We start from the raw sequence: 22892 nt of genomic DNA on the forward strand, positions 1-22892 counted from the left end.
CTTGGAGATAAAGGGGATGATGGTGCCTATTTCCATGTCAGTGCCTTATAATTTCAAGAAATTAAATACTCGCTTTTCTCACCCTGAGGCCTTTCTAATTACGACACAAAATCTAGAAGTAAAATAGAAGCTTGATAAATTTAACTCCAAAAAAAATTTTTTTTTCAAATTTCTGCCTGGTAGATGCTATCCTTTTTTTTTAATATTTTATTTATTTATTCATGACAGGCACAGAGAGAGAGAGAGAGGCAGAGACACAGGGAGAGGGAGAAGCAGGCTTCACGCAGGGAGCCCGATGTGGGACTTGATCCCGGGTCTCCAGGATCACACCCTGGGCTGAAGGCAGTGCTGAACTGCTGGGCCCTGGCTGCCTGGTAGATGCTATCCTAAACAAAATCAAAGGACAGGCTACAAACTTGGGAAAGAATTTGTGGTTAATATCATAAACAAGTAATTTCCCTAATATATATATAAAGAGCTTCCACAAATCACTAAGAAAAAAACCGAACACACTTCAATAGAAAAAAAAAAAAGTGAGCAAAAGACATCAACAGACAATCCACAGGGGGAAAATATTTGACTGGCTCAAGCATTTGAAACGATGCCCAATTTCACCTGCAATAAGGAAACTGCATATTTAAACAAGCACCAACATAGGATTTCCACCTACAAACATCAAACATTTGTCAGTATACTGAGTTGACAAAGATATGTAGAAACAGCACTCAGATTCTTCTGCTGAGGGTGGAAATTGGAACAAATCCTCTGGAGAACAATTTGGCTACAGCTATTGGAATTATAAATGCATATTCATTTGACCCAGCAATTCAACTTTGCTTTTGTAGTTTTTGCATCCGAAACCACCTGACCATATTAGCTATTCAAAAGTAAATTAAAAACTTCTCCTCAGGGAGATGTGAAAGCCTACCAGAGGAGCCAGCAGACCTGGTGGCTCAGTGGGGTGAAGCTTCTTAGACACAGGAGATAGCTGATGTCTATTTTTTAACCATTAAACCACCTTCAATAGTTTTCAGATACTGTCATTTATTGTCTTCTATCTGCGATGGCTGGTTGATTAGGAAGGGGAAGTAGAAAAATACTGGTTCTAAAGCATAACCACCCAATATGGGGTTTGGCAGTTTGCCTTGCAGTGCTCATCAGCGGATCCATAATTTGCATTCATCTGATCAAAATTATTTTTAAAGCACAACAAGATGTCCTGGGTTCTTATTATTGAACAATACTAAAATGAGACAAGAGAGGGCTGATTCTTTCCAATTTGGCTGTGCTTTTATTGGAAATGGAAGCTATGTATAGCCACCATGTGTTATGTGTGCAGACACACTTAGGAAAAGATCAATGATCTGAAACCATCTCTCCCATCATGTGCGAACCAGACTTGAAACGTGTGATGAGGAACCAGATGATTTCTCATGATGCAAGATGCAAGAATTCCACACATCACATCCTGAAACAGTTTTCAGCAATTGTTGATGCTCTAATGTGGAATATCAACCCCACTTTTAACTATGGTCAATCCCTAATCTACACACCTAGAACTTGTCATTTTGAACTTGCCCAACAAAGCATGCTTTTCTTTAGTTAGTGGCACTTACCTTGGAAAACTTCTAAATTACTCTTTATAGGGGTGCCTGGGTGGCTCAGTGGTTAAGCATCTGCCTTTGGCTCAGGGCATGATCCTGGGGTCCTGGGATCGAGTCCCACATCTGGCCCCCTGTGGAGAGCCTGCTTCTCCCTCTGCCTGTGTCTTTGCCTCTTTCTCTGTGCCATCCCCGGACCCCAGGATCATGCCCTGAGCCAAAGGAAGACGCCTAACTGACTGAGCTGCCCAGGGATCCCAAAAGATGTAATTTTTTAACTGAAAACAGTGTGATTTGGAAAAAGGGCTGAAATGACCATTTAAAAGTATTTCAGGCAATGCCCAACATTGTGTATTAGTGTTGAAAGTGCCAAAAACTTTTGAACAATTGAGAAACTCCATCTAAACTAGCTATGCTTTTCTTGGCTTCCAAGATTTAACAACCAGATATATCACCCCTCAGTGTGCAGGACTGCCCAAATGCTGACCCCTGGGGAAATACCCAAAGGAAGCCAGGCAGGAGTTAAATATTTCCTTGTAGATTTTCTCAATCTTCAGCAATTTATAAGTACCCTTGATCTCACTTGAGCCTTGAAAAACTTCTATTATCTCTATTTCTCTATTATCTGTCTGTCTGTCTTTCTGCTATCTATTTATCTATCTATCCATCAAGTTATTCCCACTTCACAGATGAAAATACTGAGGCCCAGGGAAGTTTACATCACTTGCCTGAGGTCACACAGGTGTCAAAGCCAGGTTTACAGCTCTCCTTGACCTGTCATTTACAGGTGACTATAACAATCCCAGCTCGCCATCGTACACACACACACACACACACACCACCACCACCACCACCACACTCTTCCCATGTTCTTTGCATTCTGAGGACAAACCTGGTGCTTTGGTGATAAGAGGAGCTCAGAGCACGTGAATGGCATTTGGGAGGCAGTCCAAGGCTGAAAGGTGGTTGGCCTTGGTTGCGGGGAAGGCTGGGACAGAGGGCCTGGGCAGAGGGTATTGAAGTCAGTATCTGCGATTCTGAACAAATGGGTGATGTTCAGCAGTCATCCGTGCCTTGGGGCCAAAGCCCCTGGAAAGCCATTTGACCAGGGTCAGGTAAATGTTTAAGCACGGGGGTGGAAGGAGTAAGTACTGGGGTGGGGGTGTTCAGGTTCAAGAAGCAAGGAAAGGGAGACTTTAACCCTAGGAGTGGATAGTCCCACTCCCCCCTTCCATCACGTGCCTCAGAGATCAGGAAAGGGCTCCCTGGGTCAGGCTCCTTCCCAGGAGCAAGGGGGAGGGGTGAGAGACCCTTGAGTTCGGGAGCCCCCCTCCCCTCTCCCATTTAATCAAGGTCAGTTCAGTTGGTACCAGGAATTGAATTGGGACTTAGGCGGTTCCTTTCTGGGGGTCAAACTCATTTGAGTATGCGGCTGTCTGACTTTATTCCTCCCCAACCTTTCACTACCTCCTGACAGGGCCAGTCCGTGGGCCTCTGCATTCCCAGTCCACCTCAGATTCCTCCCGGGCATGGAACCGCTGATCCCTGAAGGTTCTAATGTCCCCTGGCCCAGGCAAGTGGAAAAAAAGAGTTAAGTGTGGCTGAGTCATAGAAGAAGGCATCCAAGCAGGACCAAAGTCCCAGCCTGCTCTCCCCTTGGTAGAGGACACGGGGCTTCCCAGATGGGGTCACTGTCAGCTGAGAGCACTTGCCTTAAGCCCCCAGGACCCTTTGCCACCATCAGCGTCATCGCTGAAGGCTGGGCAGGGTATCGCACACGTGGGATTTCTTTCCAGGGTTTCTGTCCATCCTGGATTTGAACCATTTCCTTTGAGGGCCTGGAGAGCTCTCAGCCTTCTGTGGAGATTACTGGTTGCTATTTCATATCCATCCTCGCTTTCTTCTTTATTATACCATTGTATTGTTGGAAGTGGGGAGGCATCCAGCTTAAAACAAAGAGACAAATAAACATTTCCCAGACTCCCTTTCACAGCAGGATGGCTGATGATACCCTGATGGTGAAGGAAGGGGAAGGTTTCAGAGGAAATAAAGTAAGGATCCTAATTGAGCTGACAAGTGCCTTTTGCCTTATCTCCCATACTCCTTCCTTCCTCAAACATGGATGTGTTGTCTGGAGCTCCAGCTGCCATCTTGGACTATGATACCACCAAAGGATGGAACATGCAAAGATGGAAGGAGCTTGAGACATCACGATGTCACAGACCTGACACTAAAACTCTAGGCTGGCTTATCTGTGGACTTCTTTTACTTCAGAGAAAACCAAGCTCTATCTTCTTAAGCCACTATCATTTTGAATCTCTCTTATTCGCAGCCTAATGCAATTCCTCACTGCAACATTGAGCTTCCCTAAAATTCCCTCCGAATGGACAGTGTCCCACTCTCCCAAGATCCCAGCCAACAGGGGATGATCTCATGCATTGCTGTCTTTGGGCAACAGGCAGGACGACTGGAAGTGGGAGCAGTGCTAAATGTGCTCCACAGGGGATGCCTGCTTGGCTCAGTTGGTTAAGCATATGCCTTCTGCTCAGGTCATGATCCTACAGTCCCAAGATCAAGCCCCACTTTGGGCACCCTGCTCAGTGAGGCGCTTGCTTCTCCCTCTCCCTCTGTTCCTCCCTGCCTCCAATTGTTCTCCCTCTCTGTCAAATAAATAAATAAAATATTTAAAAATAAATAAATAATTTTAAAAAAAGACTGTGCTCCACATTTTCAAGCTTGAGACACCATCTGCCATCATAGCATCATCACCCACAGATGGGGGCAGTCCTCATCACTGAGTTATCAGAAACAAAACCAAAGCCCTTAGGATCAAGGTTGATTTCCAGCCCTGGATCTCTAAGTACCAGCTCCTCCTCACTTGCTCACCCTTCCAGAAGCCCTCTCAGCTGACCCAGGAAGAGCCAGCCACCACCACCCCCAAGTTATCACCCCTCTCTGACATGTGTTGGAAGCAGATGCCCCTGCTTGCCTGCATCACCTCCCCCCGGCACTGGTGTGGTTTCAGCCACAGCTGTGATGGACAATCTCATGCAAAGATCAGGCTCATGCATCCTCGAGGTGGCTGCTTTTTGCCCCAGGACTCTTCCCCAACATCTCAGCAGCCTGCCTGAGATATGTTCAGATGACTTAATGGGGATTTTATCTGGATTCATGCAGCCCCAGATCCGGGGCTCTTCACCTCGGCTACAGGGGGATGCCCTGGAAAGGTTCGAAAAAATACTCCGGGCTTCCCATTCCTGGTTTCCTTTCTCACTGTCTGAGATGGAGTTTGAGTCTCAGGCCCCGCACATTTGATTCCCTCAGTACTTGGAGTTACTCATTGTTGACCTCAGGCGAGATGATCCATTTCTTGGAGCCTCATCTGTAAAATGGGTAAAAATACTTAGTCTGCCTACATCACCAGGCCAGTGGATACTAATGGTTACCTGAGCTTCCCCTACATTTCTTCTCTTCACAGAAGGATGGGAACACTTAGCAGCTGAAGGAGTGAGACCAGGAGGAGCAAGGGTTGCACAGAGGCATTGTGTCTGACTGGAGAGGACTCAGCTCAGAGGTTGTGGGCACGGGAAGTAAATACATTGTGGATAATGGGAACTAAATTTCTCACTATCAGGGAGGTGCTTTACACAGATGGAAAAAGGGAAAGCTAGAAGGATCTAGAGCTTCCAGATTGGAATAGGAAGTATCAGGGTGCCCGGATGGCTCAGTGCTTGAGCGCCTGCCTTTGGCTCAGGTCGTGATCCCGGGATTGGGATCGAGTCCCACGTCGGGCTCCCTGCATGGAGCCTGCTTCTCCCTCTGCCTGTGTCTCTGCCTCTGTGTGTGTGTGTCTCTCTCTCATGAATAAAAAAAGAAAATCTTAAAAAAAAAAAAGGAATAGGAAGTATCAGTAGGAACTCACAGTTTTAAAACACATTTACCAGATAGATACTGAAATGGTTGTGGGTATCTCTGCGTGGTGTATTATGTATTATGCGTGTATACATGCATTGTATGCATATATAGCCAAAACTCATCTTTTATTTAGACATTACTGACTTACAATATTGTATTCATTTCAGGTGCACAACATAGTGACTTGATATTTGTCTATATCGTGAAATAATCACCACAATAAATCAAATTAGCATCCGTCACCACACATAGTTACAAATTCCTTTTTCTTGTGACAAAGACTTTTGAGATCTACTCTCAATAACTTTTTTTCTCTTTCTTTCTTTCTTTCTTTCTTTCTTTCTTTCTTTCTTTCTTTCTTTCTTTCTTCTTTCTTCTCTTTAGAGAGAGGGAGAAAAAGAGAGAGAGAAAACGGAGGAGAGGCAGAGGGGGAGGGAGAAGAGAGAGAATCTCAAGCAGGCTCCACACTGGGTGGAGCTCAAGCTGGGCTCAATTTCTTGACCCTAAGATTGTGACCTGAGCTGAAATCAAGAATAGGACCCTTAACCGACTGAGCCACCCAGGTGCCCGGACAACTTTCAAATATACAATACAATGTTATTAACTATAGTCATCATGTGGTATATTACATCCCTGGGGCTTATTTATTTTATAGCTAGAAGCTTGTATTTTCTAGAACTGTTCATCCATTTCATCAACCCTCTAAGCCCCACCTCTGGGAATAAACAATCTGTTTCCTCAATCCATGATCCTGGGGGTTTTGGGTTTTTTTGTTTGTTTGTTTTTTAAGATGCCGCACATAAAATGAAATCATATGGTATCTGTCTTTCTCTGACTTATTTCACTTAGCATAATACCCTCTGGGTCCACCAATGTTGTCACTAATGGCAAGATTTCCATCTTTTTATAGCTGATAACATTCCAATATTTTACGTGTATATACAACCACTCTTCATTCACACATCCATCATCAATGGACACTTGGGCTGCTTCCATATCTCAGCTATTACAAACACCGCTGCAATAAACATGAGGCCACATCTTTTTGAGTTAATGTTCTTGTTTTCTTTGGATAAATATCCAGAGGTGGGATTGCTGAATCGCCTGGTTGTTCTATTTGTAATTTTTTGAGGACCCTCCATACTGGTTTCCATAGTAGAAAACTGGTTTCCCTGTTACAGCACATGAAGGGTTCCCTTTTCCCAACTTTGCCAACCCTTGCTGTTTCTTGTCTCTTTATAAGGGCCTTTCTAACAGATGTGAGGTGATAGCCCACTGTGGTTTTGATTTCCATTTCCCACTTCCCTGAGGATGAGAGATATTGAACACCTTTTTATTACCTGTTGGCCATCTGTATGTCTTTTGCAAACATGTCTGTTCAGATCCTCTGCCAATTTTAATCAAATTGGGTTTTTTTGCTATTGAGTTGGATGAGTTTTAATCCTTATTATTCCATATTTGCAAATTCACCTACTCACTAAAAGGTCTTTGCAACCCCAAAGTAAACCCTTGTAGCACTTTTGAGGTTACAGACATATACAGAGAAGTAAAAAAATTTTGGTTTGTCCATGTGAGTGTTCTCAGCTAAGGCCAACAGGGATACTTTATCTCCTTGTTTTGACTTTTGTACTGATAACAAGTATCCTTGTCATGGTCTAGAAAGCTGTGATGTGCCTCGTGCAGCAAATAAATACATGTTAGACAAGCTTTGTTCAGGCATGAGTCATAGAGCTGATGCCAGTGTGTTCAATGTTCATGAGTCAACAATATCTATTAAAGAAGATGTCTTTAGATGGAAACATACATAAAACAAAGTTATATATTGATTGGTTGGTGAAAATATGACCAGAGGCTTGCAGGAACCTAACCTTGTATTTCCCCTAAAGAGCAATGATCTAGCACTCACTAATTTTGTCAGCGAACTCTAGAAAACACAACCACTATGAATGAGAGTGTCTGTATATACATGTATGTCTTAACTCTATCTTTTCAGAGGGCCTAGAAGTAATGATGCCCCTGTAGCAACAACTCACTGAGCACCCAGATCATGGTTTCTAATTACCATCTTCCACTAAAAGGAACCAGGATTCAAAACACACACACACACACACACACACACACACAAAAAGGAACCAGGATTCCTTGTAGAAGTGGCTGATTCCAAGGCTGGAGCAGAGAGATTACAAAGAAGCCCGGAATGCTTTACTGCACCAGAAATTAAGGAAATGCTCAAAGCACAATGAGAACATGGCAAAGGAAACAAGGAGCCAGCCTGAAGGGGTTTTGTCTGGCACAACTTGGGATAATTTGAACACTAAAATAAATGATAATTTTTTTTATTTATTTGTGATAGTCACAGAGAGAGAGAGAGAGAGAGAGAGAGAATGAGGCAGAGGGAGAAGCAGGCTCCATGCACCGGGAGCCCGACGTGGGATTCGATCCAGGGTCTCCAGGATCACGCCCTCGGCCAAAGGCAGGCGCCAAACCGCTACGCCACCCAGGGATCCCAATAAATGATAATTCTAATGCATTTCAACCAATTAAATAAAATAGGAATCCATGAGCCTTTCTGACACAAACAAACAAATGGGGGAGAGAAGAAAGTTTTCCCTGTAGTTGAATGCCAACCAATAAATGATGGAAGGAATGCTGAAAATGGAGACATTCCCATTTGGCAATCACTGTAGTCATATTTGATACAGGAGTTGTCAACAGATGTTAAAGCTGGTGGGCAGAGGTTTCGATGAGGATCAGGATTTTGGCATAATTTCCTAATATCTCCTCACAACATATGTAGCGATTACTAAGCAGAGATGGCAACTTTGTGGTGCGGGAGCCTGGCAGACAACTGGACCAAGGGATAAAGGCACAGAATCCTATCTGTGGTGTTCCCGTCAAGAATGAATGAGTGGCCTGGGGCTGCTTGAAAGAAAACATCAGATGTACCCAAACTGAAGGTCATCCTACAGAATAGAAGGCCTGGACTCTTTAGGTCTGCTAAGGGCACAAAAGGCAGGAAAAATGGAGAAACTTCTAGATTGAAGACAGATGACAAGTAAATGCAAGGCATGGTCCTGGATTTTATCTGGGGCTACAAAAGGAAAAAGACATGGTTGAGGAGCAGCCTGGGTGGCTCAGTGGTTTAGTGCTGCCTCCAGCCCAGGGCCTGATCCTGGAGACCCGGGATCGAGTCCCACATCAGGCTCCCTGCATAGAGCCTGCTTCTCCCTCTGCCTGTGTCTCTGCATCTCACTCTCTCTCTCTTTGTGTGTGTGCGTGTGTGTGTGTGTGTGTGTGTGTGGCTCATGAATAAATAAATAAAATCTTAAAAAAAAAAAAAACACATGGTTGGGATAGTTGGCAACATTTGAACAGGGTCTGTGGACTGAATGGTAGTCATTACCAATGCCAATTCCCTTATCTGGAGAACCGTAGAGTGATCCATATAAGAGATTTTTCCTGTATTTAGGAGTGATGGGCATTATGTCTGCAGCTTGCTCTTAAATCCAGAAAGAGATGAATGGGTGTATCTTTTTTTTTTTTAAGTTTTCATTTATTCTTTCATGAGAGACAGAGAGAGAGAGGCAGAGACACAGGCAGAGGGAGAAGCAGGCTCCATGCAGGGAGCCCGATCTGGGACTCGATCCCAGGACTCCAGGATCACTCCCTGGGCCAAAGGCAGATGCTAAACCGCTGAGCCACCCAGGGATCCCGAATGGGTGTATCTAAAGGGAGAGGGTGGCAAAGCAAATATGGTGAAATGTTAAAGAATCTGGGTGAAGGGATAACGGAGTTCTCAGTATTATTCTTGCAACATTCCTGTAAATTTGAAATGATTTCAAAATAAATTACTTTTTTTAAAAAAGAGTCTACCCAAATGCTTTGGAAAATGCTGAGAAGGTAAGAAGGGGACTGTTGTTATCCTTTTAGTTATTTTTTTTTCTAGAATGTGGGATTATTCCAAAAGAGTGTGCTGTGTGTGGGGGTGAGGGTGTTGCCATGGAGTATATGCTTATTTATTTTCCATCCCCCAGATTAACCCTTTGTCCCCCAGGGCAACAGGTGATGCAATCTACCCTGGGAGGAGGGAAAGGCCACACCTGGGCAAACAGAAGGCCTGGGCTCATCTGGGATGAAGCCTGCACCCAAGTGTTTATGACTCTTCATGCCTTATCACTCCTTCCTGTTACAACTGAGTGCTCCCCTGCCATCTGTTTATACAGACACTAATAAAACAATACAGCCTCCTGCCTCACTTGCTCAGAGTCTTGGAAATATCGATACAGTGATGCTGGCTACGACAACTTGTTTCCTGCTTCCCCAGCTGAGTATTTCCACCCCCTCTGTCTCAGATGGGATGGAAGACCCAAAACAGACAGTAAGGTCATGGCAAGATGGGATTGACTGCAATTCAATGTGATAGGTATTTCTTACGGGCCTTAAAATGGGCAATATCTGACAGTGGGTAATGAACAGGCATTTCTTTAAGCTCTAAGCATAGGAAGCCTGCTATCACGCACAAAGAGATAAGTAAAGGGAAGGGCACCATGAAATCACCACCATGGCCTCCATCATCATCATCATCATCATCATCATCACTGTTATGGGTTGAGTTATGTCCTCCCCAAAATGTTGAAGTCCTAACTTCCAGTACTCAAAAATGTGACTTTATCTGGAAAAAGGGTCTTTGCAGATGATCAAGATGAGGTCATCAGGGTGGGGCCTTAACTCAATATAACTGGTAGTCCTAGGAAAATCTGGACACAAAGAGACACAAACACACACTGGGAGAAAGCCATGTGAATGTGAAAGCAGAGATCAGGGTAATGAGTCAACAAGCCAAGGAATGCAAAAGTTTGCCAGCAAACAACTGGACGCTAGGAAAGAGACGTGGAACTGATTCCTTCTCATACTTTCAGAAGGGCCCAACTTTGCCATCACCTTGATCTGAGGCTCCCATGGACCGTGAGACCACGAGTTTCTGGGGTTTAAGCCACCAATTTGTGGTACTTTGTCATAGCAGCCCCAGGAAATAATTATAATCTCCATTGCCATCAGCAGCAGCAGCAGCAGCAGCAGCAGCAGCCCCACCACTACCCTCATCTTCACCATCATCACTGCCATCGTCATCACCACCACCATCCTCATCATCGCTGTCATCTAACTAACGTAGATGAAGCTAACCACATGCCGTCACGGTTCTGAGAAGTTTGTTAACATAAACTCATCTAATCCTTACAACAACACTGTGAGGTGGGTAGTACTACTACTCCCGTTTTCCACAGAATATGAAAATAAAGTTCAGAAAGGTCAAATCATCTTCCCAAGGCCACTCAGTCAGAAAGTGCCTGCATGGTGGCTTCAACGTTCCCCTAGGACTATTCCTTTCTTCTCATCTCAACAGCCGTCTTCCTCTCCAGTCTTTGGCCAGAATGAATATGTCCTGTGCTCACCTCCTCCTGCCAGAAGCCTTCAATGGAGCAAACGCTTCAGCATCATTCCCATGCTTCGCAGGACACACAGGGGCACGTGGGTATCATGTACCGGGGAGCTGCCGTGCATGGAGTCCTGTCCCCTGTCCCGGTCTGCTCTTTGCCCTTAGAGTGCCTGTGTCTCCACAGACAAGACTGGCCCAGCCCTGATGCCAGCAACCGTCAGTGGAGATGTCAATCACCTTTGGATACAGTATGCAGGTAGATTATGATGGGTTTTTATTGCTTTAGTTGATAACCAGAGGTATTAGCCAGGTACATGTAATCATGCCTCAGAAGAAAATCAATCTGAGTCTGTGTACAGGTATTCTCAATGACTGTCAGAAATGATGCAGGGTGCTTGAATTTCCCTGAGCAGTGAGTGCATATGGTTCTCCACGCTTCCCATTGCTTCCCATTGCGGTGGCACCATTCTCAGCACATAAAAATGATTCCATGGATGTTTCACTGAACCTACCCAAAGCCCACAATCTTTTTTATTTATCAAATTCACTTGTCCCTCTCCTGTCCCTTCCCATCTGTTTCCTAATATTTATTCCTTATGGGAAGGGTCCGTAGTGATCAATTTCAAAAACCGTAATAGTGGGGCAGCCTGGGTGGCTCAGCGATTTAGCGCCGCCTTCAGCCCAGGGTGTGATCCTGGAGACCCGGGATCGAGTCCCACATCGGGCTCCCTGAATGGAGCCTGCTTCTCCCTCTGCCTGTCTCTGCGCCCCCCACCTTTCTGTGTCTCTCATGAATAAATAAATAAAATCTTTTTTTAAAAAAAACTGTAATAGTGTTTTCAAGTCTGGGCTGTAGCTGATACTTTTACAGTCTAGTGGACAATTGCTACAGAACCTACAGCTGTTTGCAGAGCAGAACATGCAGGTGCTTGCAGATTGCAGGTGTTTACAGAGCCTGTCACTTGCAAAGCCTGTAGCTGTTCACAGATCCCACAGATGTTTGCAGAGCCTTCCTTGTTTGTAGAGCCCCCCATTCGTAAATGTTTAAAGATTTTAAAATCACAGTTTAAAATTGTAATTTTCAAAAAACACACAGCTGTTTGAAGAGCTTGAAGGTGTTTACAGAGCTTACTGGTGTTTGTAGAGACTGCAGCTCTTTGTGGAGCTCTTTGCTATTTGCAGATCTGTAGGCATTTGAAGAAATTGTTGAAGGTGATCGGAATGCCTACTGGATGCTTGGCTTCTGGCAGAGCTCTCCTCCCTGAGCCAACAATAGACATGTCTTATTAACGCACAAACTCTGTGTCTAGTGTGATGCCAAGAGATTCAAAGGATACAGAATTTTGAAGAAAGGTCCCTGGAAGAAGAGGTTTTCCGTACATGTGGGGAACAATCATGGAGCATATATTGACCGAAGAACAATCCACAAAAGGGGCACAGGGTTGCATGGATGTGAACTACTCCAGGATCAGCCCACTTGGTTTCCACATGTACCTGGAACAGCACAGCGACACTTTGTGCAGACCCCTCCCATGCTGTACCCCATCCCCCTCCATGCCCACAGCCTTTAGCTGCACCCCACCCTCTACATCATACCAAATTATGCAACTACCTCTGTCCTTTTTTTAAAATTATTTAAAGATATTATTTTATTCATGAGGGACACAGAGAGAGAGGCAGAGACATAGGCAGAGGGAGAACAGGCTCCCTGTGGGGAGCCTGATTCAGGACCCGATCCCAGGATCCCAGGATCACAACCTGAGCGGAAGGCAGACACCCAACCACTGAGCCACCCAGGAGCCTCTATCTCTATCCTTCCATTCCCTCATTAAAACTCCCTTCTCTCAGGGTCCTAATCCTAGTTCACCCTCATCGGGAACAAATGTGCTACAGTAAGTTCTTACCGACTGGGATGTGCTACCATGAAAGGAGACATTCACATTTTGAAATAGGAACTGCGGAGGCTGCCATGCCTTCACCCAGTGGCATGCTCCCTGATCGTGAGATCTGGGGCACAGTGGCAGGCACAAATGGGGTGCCTGACAATCTGGCTGCCTGCGGGGAAGGCTTGCCCTGCAGGTGCGCCCCACTTTTTGGCCACAGCTGTAGTCTGATTGAATCTTTGCTAATCAAATCCTCTTTTCCAAGTGACTCATACGCCCATTTCAGAGCAAGGACGCACCTGGAATGAGAAGTGGTTCCAGTCCAGGCATGAGCTGAAGGACGGTTCAGCTGGGTCACGGCAGTGATTTTTATTGAACAGAAAGGTCTACCTCTCCACATGTTCCTGTGTGTTTGTTCTCTTAAATGTCAGTCTGGACTCTGACTCAGTGGGGGTAACTGAGAGTTGTTTCAGCTCCAGTGTTGTGTTCAGAGGCTCATCCAGTTCTCCCCAGTTTCCATCTGGCTCCTGGAACCGGTTTGCATCCTTGTCCCAGCAAAGCTCCCTCTTCTTCTCCCAGAATTCGGAAGCCAGACACGCTGCTAACATCTTGGGGCTCCAGGCTGGGAGCAGCCGTGGGCCATCGACCCACTTGAAGAAGACGCCCACCATCTGGGGGCTGTGACCCCCAAATCTGTCCCTTCAGATTCCTGAATTCCGGTCCTTTGGTCTCACTGCCCTCTAGGCTTATTCTACCAAGTGTAACAAGAGCACCTTTACATGTAAGGAACCCCAGGGTGAGCTCAGGATCTACCCCCCACCCCCTGCTGTCCTCTTCCATCCAGTTGTCCAGGTAAATGAAACCTTTCTCTCTGAGTCTGATAATCCCACCTCCAGAAGGTCCTTACTCTGCCCTTATGCTGACTGTGTGGCATCCCCATCTCCTCCCCAGCCTCCTCCCTGCTGTCACCATCTCCAGTGCAGACCTCGAAGATCAGCATCCCATCCGTCAACAAATATTTATTGAGCACCTATCATGTGCCCATCACCGGGGACGCCGCTGGAAACAAGACAGACACAGCCGTGTCTCAAGGAGCTTGCAGCCAGTAGGGTCTTTCTCTCAGTACTTGTCTGGAAAGAATGTGTCTCTACTGTTTGGTTGAATATTTTTAATACACAAGCAACAGATGTTCATGGAGAAAGAACTAGAAAATGTACTTAAGTGTAACCAAGGAAATAAAAATAACTCTTTTTTTATTGAGATGAAATTGACATATAACATTGATTAAGTTTCAGGTGTACTTACCTACCAACTTGATATATTTCTATATTTGCAATTTGATTACCTCTAGTAGCAAACACCTCTATCACATCACATAATCACTGTTTATTTTTCAAAGTGAGAACATTCAAGAGCTAGTCCCTTAGCAATTTTGTAAAAATCACTCTTAAATCTACTTCTTTCTTTCTTTCTTCCTTCCTTTTTTCTTTCTTTCTTTCTTTCTTTCTTTCTTTCTTTCTTTCTTTCTTTCTTTTTTTTTTTTGTTGTTGTTGTTTTTAGAATTTATTTGTTTATTGGAGAGAGAGTGCAGAGCAAGAGAGAGAGCACACGAGGCAGACAAGGAGGGGCAGAGGCAAACTCCCCGCTAAGCAGGGAGCCTGGCTTGGGGCTCCTTCCCAGAATGCTGGGATCCTGACCCTGGCGCAGGCAGATGGTTAACCAACTGAGCCACCCAGGTGCGCCCCCTACCACGCTTTCTACCTCCTACTACTTACCTCCCTCAAACACATTGTTACTCTTTGGGTGTATTTCTTTCCACTTTTTCTTTTTCTTATTCAAATGTTTTTAAGCATTACTGATGTCTCTTTATACTTCAAATGCATTTATTTATTCAGCAAATATTTATCATGAAATGCCACCATATGCCAGGCATTGGGGTAGGTGCTGGGGTTACAGAGATGTACAGTCTAGTGGAGGAGATAGACATCAAGCAGGGAATCACACAAATTAATATATGGTTCTCGACTGCGATGCTTCTCATGACGTCAGGGTGCAGGAAGCGTGAGTGCACATGATGGGGGACCACTAGCTCTCTTGGGGACTTGGGGAGGGGCAGGGAAGCCCTCTCCAAGGAAGAGTAGGGCTTGCCAGGATGAAGGGTTAGAGAGAGAGTGTTTGGGGAGGTAGAGACAGAATAATTCTAGAACAGGGTTGACTCATCCATTAGATGTAGTTGGGACAATGTCCCAGGCCCACCAGACTAAAAGGAGCCCATGAAAATATTTTTATTTTAAAATCAGAAGAAAAAAAAAAGGGATGACTGGGTGGCTCAGTGGTTGAGTGTGTGCCTTCGGCTCAGTTCATGATCCCGGGTCTGGGGATCAAGTCCTGCATCAGGCTCCCTGCATGGAGCCTGCTTCTCCCTCTGCCTATGTCTCTGCCTCTCTCTGTGTCTCTCATGAATAAATAAATAAAATCTTTTAAGAAGAAGAAGAAGAAGAAGAAGAAGAAGAAGAAGAAGAAGAAGAAGAAGAAGAAGAAGAAGAAGAGGAAGAAGAAGAAGAAGAAGAAGAAGAAGAAGAAGAAGAAGAAGAAGAAGGAGGAGGAGGAGGAGGAGGAGGAGGAGGAGGAGGAGGAGGAGGAGGAGGAGAAGGAGAAGAAAGAAGAAGAAGAAGAAGAAGAAGAAGAAGAAGAAGAAGAACCCCAAACATTTCAGTTGAAGAAAATGTTCCAAATATGATATTCATGTATTGGCCTTTATATTAATACATTTGTAAAATATCATTTATAGAGGAAGGGACCCACACAAGCTAAACCTCCCACAAAAGTCATGGGTGGACAGGGAAATGGTGGGAGATACGACCAGAAAGGCAGGCGAAGACTGGATTTACAGAGACCATGGTAAGAATACAAGACTATAGGGACACTTGGGTGGCTCAGCAGTTGAGCATCTGCCTTCGGCTTAGGGCATGATCCTGGAGTCCCAGGATCGAGTCCCACATAGGGTTCCTGAATGGAGCCTGTTTCTCCCTCCACCTGTGCCTCTGCCCCTCTCTGTGTCTCTCATGAATAAATAAATAAAATAAAATAAAAAAAACACACACAGGACTATATCTCAAGCCTCAGGAAAACAGAGCAGTGACAAGATTCTTACAGCATTTTATTTAATCTCTAAAAAGAAAATGTTTCTTTTTAAGCCACAATATCATATTATACCGTTAAAATACTAATATCTAATAATGAATAACAGTGATGTTTGCATAACATTGTGAATGCATTTAATGCTACTGAATCATACATTTCAAAGTGGTTAGGGGCTCCTGGGTGGCTAAGTTGGTCAAGCATCGGACTCTCGATTTCGGGTCAGGTCGTGATCTCAGGCTTGTGAAATCGAGCCCCACATCTACAGACTCTTTGCTCAGCGGAGAGTCTGCTTGAGATTGCCCCTCTCTCTCTCCCTCACCTTCTGCCTCTCTCCCCTGCTCTCTCAGCTCTCAAATAAAAAAATCATTTAAAAAAAATTAAAATGGGCTAAAGCAGTCAATTTTGTTATGCATACTTTACCATAATAAAAAGAATAGAGGCAACAGATCGCCAGTGTAGTGGCATGGGTGAGCAAATTAACACTGCCAGAGCTCCCACTGGTAAAAGCCTGGCTCTGGAGGGACCTGGGGTGGGTGCTGGAGGAGTGAAGCTCCCTCAGGCCCAGCCCCGTCTAAGTGCTCAGAGGCCTGTGTCTGCCGGCCAACCAGCCTGGGTTCCTATCCTGGCTTCCCCACACACCAGATCGGATAAGTCACTTTCTTACTTTTTTTTTTTTAAGATTTTATTTACTTATCCATGAGAGACACAGAGAGAGTGTCAGAGACACAAGCAGAGCGAGAAGCAGGCTCTCTGTGGGGAGCCCGATGCAGGACTCCATCCCAGGACCCCAGGGTCACACCCTGGGCCGAAGGTAGATGCTCAGCCGCTGTGCCACCCTGGTGCCTGTCCCTTTCCTTCTTGAGCCTCAGTTTTCACACAGGTAAAATGGGGAGACCAGCCAGGTTGGTCACCTCAGGGGGTCACTGTGAGGCATGTCCAGCTGGGTGTATCAGGTGCTGAGGGCAGCACTTGGCAAGCAAGAAGTACACACGAAGGGTGACTCCTGTCACAGACTCGCTTCGGACTACTCCACTCCCAGCTCTGACAGTGAGGTGGTACCAGGGGAGGGGCTAGACCATTTACCCCAATATGTTCACTTTCCATTAGGTCCTTGGGTAGGACCCCAATGAAATGCTTTTCCACAGCAGGTTAGCGTGACATGAGGTCAAGAGGACTTGGGTGACTGGCTTGAGGAGGGAGGTGTTTTGTGGCTGGGAGCCGAGATTCCAGTCAGTGAATCCTAACTGATGTGTGATTGAGACCTGTCACAAGGTATGGGGCTCCAAGCCCGTGGAGCCCCAGTGCCCGGTGAGCCATCGCTCAGAAAAACACGTCCAGGACTCTCAGGCCAAAGTCCCACGTATGCTCAAGTTCTGTTTATTGCCCAGCTCACTCCTGATACTGGCTCAGAAGGCAGAAATTCCAGGAATCCCAGTTCCTCCTTCTCCTTGGCATCCTCCTCATCCTCCTCCCCTCCCCGCCCCCCTCTCATCCAATCCTCAGGCCCCTCTTTCATCTGGTGGACAAGTAGCCAATTGTCCCTGGGATCTTTACATCCCTTGGGAACAGCCACACGGGGGCCAGATGGGGCTGTGGTAGGCTTTGAACAGCAGGTCTGAATGAGGCCTTTGCGGGTTGATTGGAGCAGGGGGGCGGGGGCTGCGGGAGGCCAGGGGAGGCCAGCTGCGGGGAAAGTCTCGTGTGGGAGCCACGTGTTCAGGCGATGTAGGAAGGGGGGTTCGGATTATCATGGGTGCCCAGCTCCAGAAGGCAGCAGGTCCTACAAACAGCAGCAGGAAGTAGGGGAGTTCCAAAAATAGTGACAGGCCCCCCAAATCACAAAGCTTCCAACCCCTTAACATCTCCTGAGTCCTCCCTGCCCCTCACTGCCCCAGTTCTTATTTTCCTTCTGGTCCCCACTGACGCCCCCCTGGACTGGGGCTGCCCCCAGCTTCTACAGGACACAGCTGCCTGGGTGAGCTCCTGAAAATGCTACAGTGATCAGAACACTTGCCTGCTCAGAACCCTCTCAAGTGGAATGCTTAGACTTGTTTTTGTTTCACACACCCCTGTGACTGTCCCGTGAAGCCTGTGGACTTCTTCCTAGTAAAGGGTCTTTAAATGCATAAAATACAGTGTGCTGTGTTTACAAAGGCAACCAGTCACATCAAAAGACAATTATCAAAATAGTCTTTAAAAATAAAATTTGTATATAGGAATACATGGCCTTTTTAATTAACATGTTGTAAGTTACAGCAGCGAGGCTTAATAATGACACAATTTGAGACAGTGTTTTGAGATATGCATATGGGGTATGAAAAGGATTGTGATATCTGTTGGTGACAAGGTCTCAGGTGCTACTAATGCTACTGTGGTTTGCTGCCTGCAGTTGTTATTGAAGGTGACGTTAAAGTTCAGATGGAGATAAGCGGAAATAAGATGTCAAATGTCTCTCATCCAGGTTCACAGAGTCTCTGAATTTTATCCATGGATGTCTTGACTACAGGTTAGAGTGCCTTATCATGAGGGCTCCCCAAACTCTCCCCTGTGCTCCTGAGTGTCTGTGTGCATGCGTGTGTACACACACACACACACACACACACTGTCTTTGTAGCTCTGGGACTTGGTCTCTGGCTGCCCTCCCCCAAGCGCTGCTCTTGTTGAGTCTGGCAGCTGCTCAGCTCACCTCCTTGCTTTCTGCCTTCACAACATTTCACACTGCTCCCCCCACCCCATCCACCTGGTGAACTCTTACCTAGCTTCTAAAATGACTATCAAGATGAGCTCCTCTTTGAAGTTGCTCTTGACTCTAACCAGATGGAACTGATTCCCACACCCACTTCTCTAATCCCTGGCTTCCCCACCCCAAGTAGACTTTTACCGCCCTTTTGTCTCCTGGTCATTCAAAGGCCCTTTGGGACAAAGAGAGGGCCATATTACGCTATATCCACAGTGCTTCACACAGAGCCTGGCACATAGTATTTGCTAAAAAAAGGAAAAATGGATGAATGAATAAATAAATGCATGAATCTGAGACATTATAAACAGTTGCCCAAAGACAATGGCAGGGTCAGTATGGTCCAGTCATCTCTACGTGCAGAGAACAGCTGACCCCACTGACAATTTCTTCTTCTTTCCAAAGCCTCCCCCTCTGTGTTAAGGGTGACCAGAAAGGGAGCAGGCTGTAAGAGACCAGCAGGGACAGGCCGCAATATCCAAGAGAAATACCACAGGCTATGTGGGAGGTTGCTCACGGTAGGACAGAATGACAAGAGAGGTAGCCCCACAGGGCTGCCAGGTGCACCCAAGTCACTCTCACAATGAGCTGGGGAGGGCCTAGACCAGCAGGGCGAAGATGCCCAGTGTTGAAGGAAACGAGAAGGCTTCAGAGGGAGTCAGAGAAGGCCTTGGAAAGTATGTGTGTGTGTTGGGGTGGGGGCGGTGACAGCATGTGCTCAGGTCAATGAAGACAGGCAGCCATGGACTCCAGACTCAGGTCCCCCTAAGCAAGGTACCTTGAGTAAGTTATTTAAGCTCTAGTAGCCTCAACTTCCTCATGTGTAAATGGACTAATAACCACCTGTGATGTTATTGCAACCATTATGTGAAATAATAATAATAATAATAATATGCTTTATTTATCTGCATTCCCTCATTTAGTGTTCATTAAATATCTAGCACATAGCGAACACACAAAAAATACCTTATTATGGTTGTTGTAAGTAAATTTGTAAAGACAGTCAAATTTGCCCTGGTGCCCTGCCCCCCCTCCCATTCACGTTTTCTTCTTCTATTCTCCTCATCAAACAGCTCTGTTCAATCATTGCAAGCAAATCTCCCTGCCCAAGGAGCTGACGGAGCCGGCTAACCAGGAGCAACCTTGGAGGGAGGTGAGGATGGGGTGTCCCTCTGAAACCACCAGAACTTGTGTAAACATTTTGGTAGGTCTGTGCATGGGTGCATTTTTCTGAGGAAACGTTCATAGATACTCAAAGTCATGAAAACAAGACCAAAAAAAAGGTTAAGATCCACAGAGGTAAAGTGGTAGAGTCTTCATGCCATACGCTTCCTGGAGTTAAAAGATGTCTTAGGGAGAGGGCAATGTGTAACACAAAGGAATGAGTCTCAAATATGGGGTCTCAAGCATCAGTGACAGTTGGAGAGAAAGATTTGGGGGATAAGTCCCAGAACTCACATCCTGCTGCGTCAACTCTAAAAATGACCCAGTCTAAAGAACAGCTTTGGGTGACCTCTGAACTGGCCAGAGTGGGGGCTTCTCTTGTTACTGAGTTGTTTCTCCTGGCAGCAGAAGTTTCAGGTTTGTCCCACAACAGTGAAATTTTAATATTGTCATGCCCCTTTTTATTTTTATTTTTATTTTTTTAATTTTTAAAAAAGATTTTATTTATTCATATGAGAGAGAGAGAGAAGACAGGAGGAGGAGGGGAAAGGCAGAGGGAGAGGAAGGAGCAGACTTCCTGCTGAGCAGGGAGCAGGATGTGGGGCTTGATTCCAGGACCTCGAGATCATGACCTGAGCCAAAGGCAGGTGCTTAACCGACTGAGCCACCCGGGCACCTCCAATGCTCTCTTTTTAAGGAAAGGACTTTGTTTTTGTTTTTGTTTTTTAAAGATTTATTCATTCATGAGAAACAGAGAGAGAGAGAGAGGCAGAGACACAGGCAGAGGGAGAAGCAGCCTCCATGCAGGGAGCCCGATGTGGGACTTGATCCTTGGACTCCAGGATCACGCCCTGGGCTGAAGGCAGGCACCAAAACACTGAGCCACCCAGGGATCCCCAGGAAAGACTTTAAAATGGCAGCAGAGATCTGTCTGAAATCTTCCAACACCCAAAATTCAGAATCGGTGCTTGAGCTCCATGCTTAGCCTACAAGTACAGTTTCTCCATAGCTTCACCAGCTCTCAGAATGAAGGACACATAGTTTCAGTATTACAAGTAATTGAGGGGCGCCTGGGGGGCTCAGGGCCTGAGCGTCTGCCTTAGGCCCAGGGAGTGATCCTGGAGTTCCCGGATCCAGTTCCACATGATTCCCACATCGGGCTCCCTGCAAGAAGCCTGCTTCTCCCTCGGCCTGTGTCTCTGCCTCTCTCATGAATAAATAAACAAAATCTTAAAAAAAAAAAAAAAGGAGTAATTGAAACCCTGCTGAAGGTTAATTACTGAGTACTTCCTGTCACTTAGCCGTATCTCTCTCCTCAATGCCTAGCTAATCCTTGTAACTTCAAATATCTTACCTTGAATTCACAAGTTCATTTTTCACTAATTTTTGCCGTGTGTGTCTGTGTGTATTTACCTTAAACTTTACATATAAGATAAAATCTACCATCTTTACCATTTTCAAATGTTCAGCATGGTGTTTAATTGTACACACCTGGTTCTGTAGCGAATTCTCTAGAACTTTTTCATCTTCTGAAACTGAAACTCTGTATCCATTGAGCAGCTCTGCACACCCCTCCCCCACCCCCACTCCCTGGCAACTTCTGTTCTATTTTCTGTTTCTCAGAGTTTGGCCACTTTAGATGACTCAGATAGATGGAATCTTGCAATATTCACCTTCTTCGTGACTGGCTTATTTCACTTCATTACGTCCTCAAGGTCCATCCATGTTGTAGCAGGTGACAGAAGTTCCTTCTTTTTCCAGGCTGAATACTATTCCACTGTATGCACACACCATTTTCACTACAACTTTATTGCTGGGTGATTTTATTTTGTTTTTCCTAGTGTAAGACACAAAGGTTGTCTTCTCAGGTATATCGAATTTACTACTCAGGTTTTTCCTAACTGAAGAACCAGAGGATTAGTAGACATGAAAACGTAATAGATTCCACCTCCCCCACCCAGGTTTCTAAATGATCCATTAGAAATAGAGCAAGTTTATAAAGGAATCGACAATCTTTCCTAATGCAAGCTGTTTTATAAGGCAGTTAAAACTGTCATTCCTTCAAGCAATATGACAGGAACAAAAATGAAAATAAAACCTTTGGATTTCTGAACTGAGAACTACAAAGCTTCTTTTTCTTTCTTTCTTTTTCTTTTCTTTTTCTTTCTTTCTTTCTTTCTTTCTTTCTTTCTTTCTTTCTTTCTTTCTTTCAAGATTTATTTATTTATTCATGAGAGACAAAGATTGAGAGGAGAGGCAGAGACATAGGTAGAGAGAGAAGCAGGCTCCTCGCAGGGAGCCCGATGCGGGACTCCATCCCGGATCCGGGGATCACGACCTGAGCCAAAGGCAGGCGCCCAACCACTGAGCCACCATGCGTCCCTTTTTCTTTCTTTCTTTTTTTTAATATTTTATTTATTTATTCACGAGAGACACAGAGAGAGGCAGAGACATAGGCAGAGGGAGGAGAAGCAGGCTCGCTGCAGGGAGCCCAATGCAGGACCCAGTCCCAGGACCCCAGGATCATGACCTGAGCCAAAGGCAGATGCTCAACCACTAAGCCCCCCAGGCGTCCCTACAAAGCTTTTTCTCAGTGATTGTAATGTTGAACCACTTAATGTTCTTAATGGCTTTTTATGTCTCCTAGATCATATGTGATTTTTAGAGGGGAACTTTTCCCTCTTGAAATCCCCAAACAGAATATAAACAGAAATATTCCTAAACAGAAATAAAACAGTAAGTGTTTTAGAATTATGAAAGGAGGGACGCCTGGGTGGTTCAGTGGTTAAGCGCCTGCCTTCCGGCTCAGGGCATGATCCTGGAGTCCTGGGGATCGAGTCCCACATCGGGCTCCCCGCGTGGAGCCTGCTTCTCCCTCTGCCTATGTCTCTGTTTCTCTCTGTGTGTTTGTGTCTCTCATGAATAAATAAATAAAAACTTAAGAAAAAAAAAAAGAAGGGGGATACACCATTCAGAAACACTTAAAAAAAAAAAGAATTATGAAAGGATTA

At 45.4% G+C, this 22892-nt stretch overlaps 1 long non-coding RNA gene across 1 annotated transcript in view; it reads right to left on the reverse strand.

Moving 5' to 3' along the window:
- LOC144317570 (uncharacterized) overlaps window positions 1-21466 on the reverse strand; it is a 38490-nt gene extending 17024 nt beyond the window's left edge. The window contains exons 1-3 of the long non-coding RNA XR_013383576.1: window positions 21373-21466; window positions 3069-3547; window positions 2494-2638 (exon numbers count right to left, since the gene is read on the reverse strand). This is a non-coding gene — a long non-coding RNA (uncharacterized LOC144317570). The remainder of the gene's footprint in view (window positions 1-2493; window positions 2639-3068; window positions 3548-21372) is intronic.
- Between the last annotated feature and the right edge of the window lie 1426 nt (window positions 21467-22892).

This window comes from Canis aureus, chromosome 7 (genome assembly GCF_053574225.1).
Source record: "Canis aureus isolate CA01 chromosome 7, VMU_Caureus_v.1.0, whole genome shotgun sequence".
NCBI classification, from domain to species: Eukaryota; Metazoa; Chordata; class Mammalia; order Carnivora; family Canidae; genus Canis; species Canis aureus.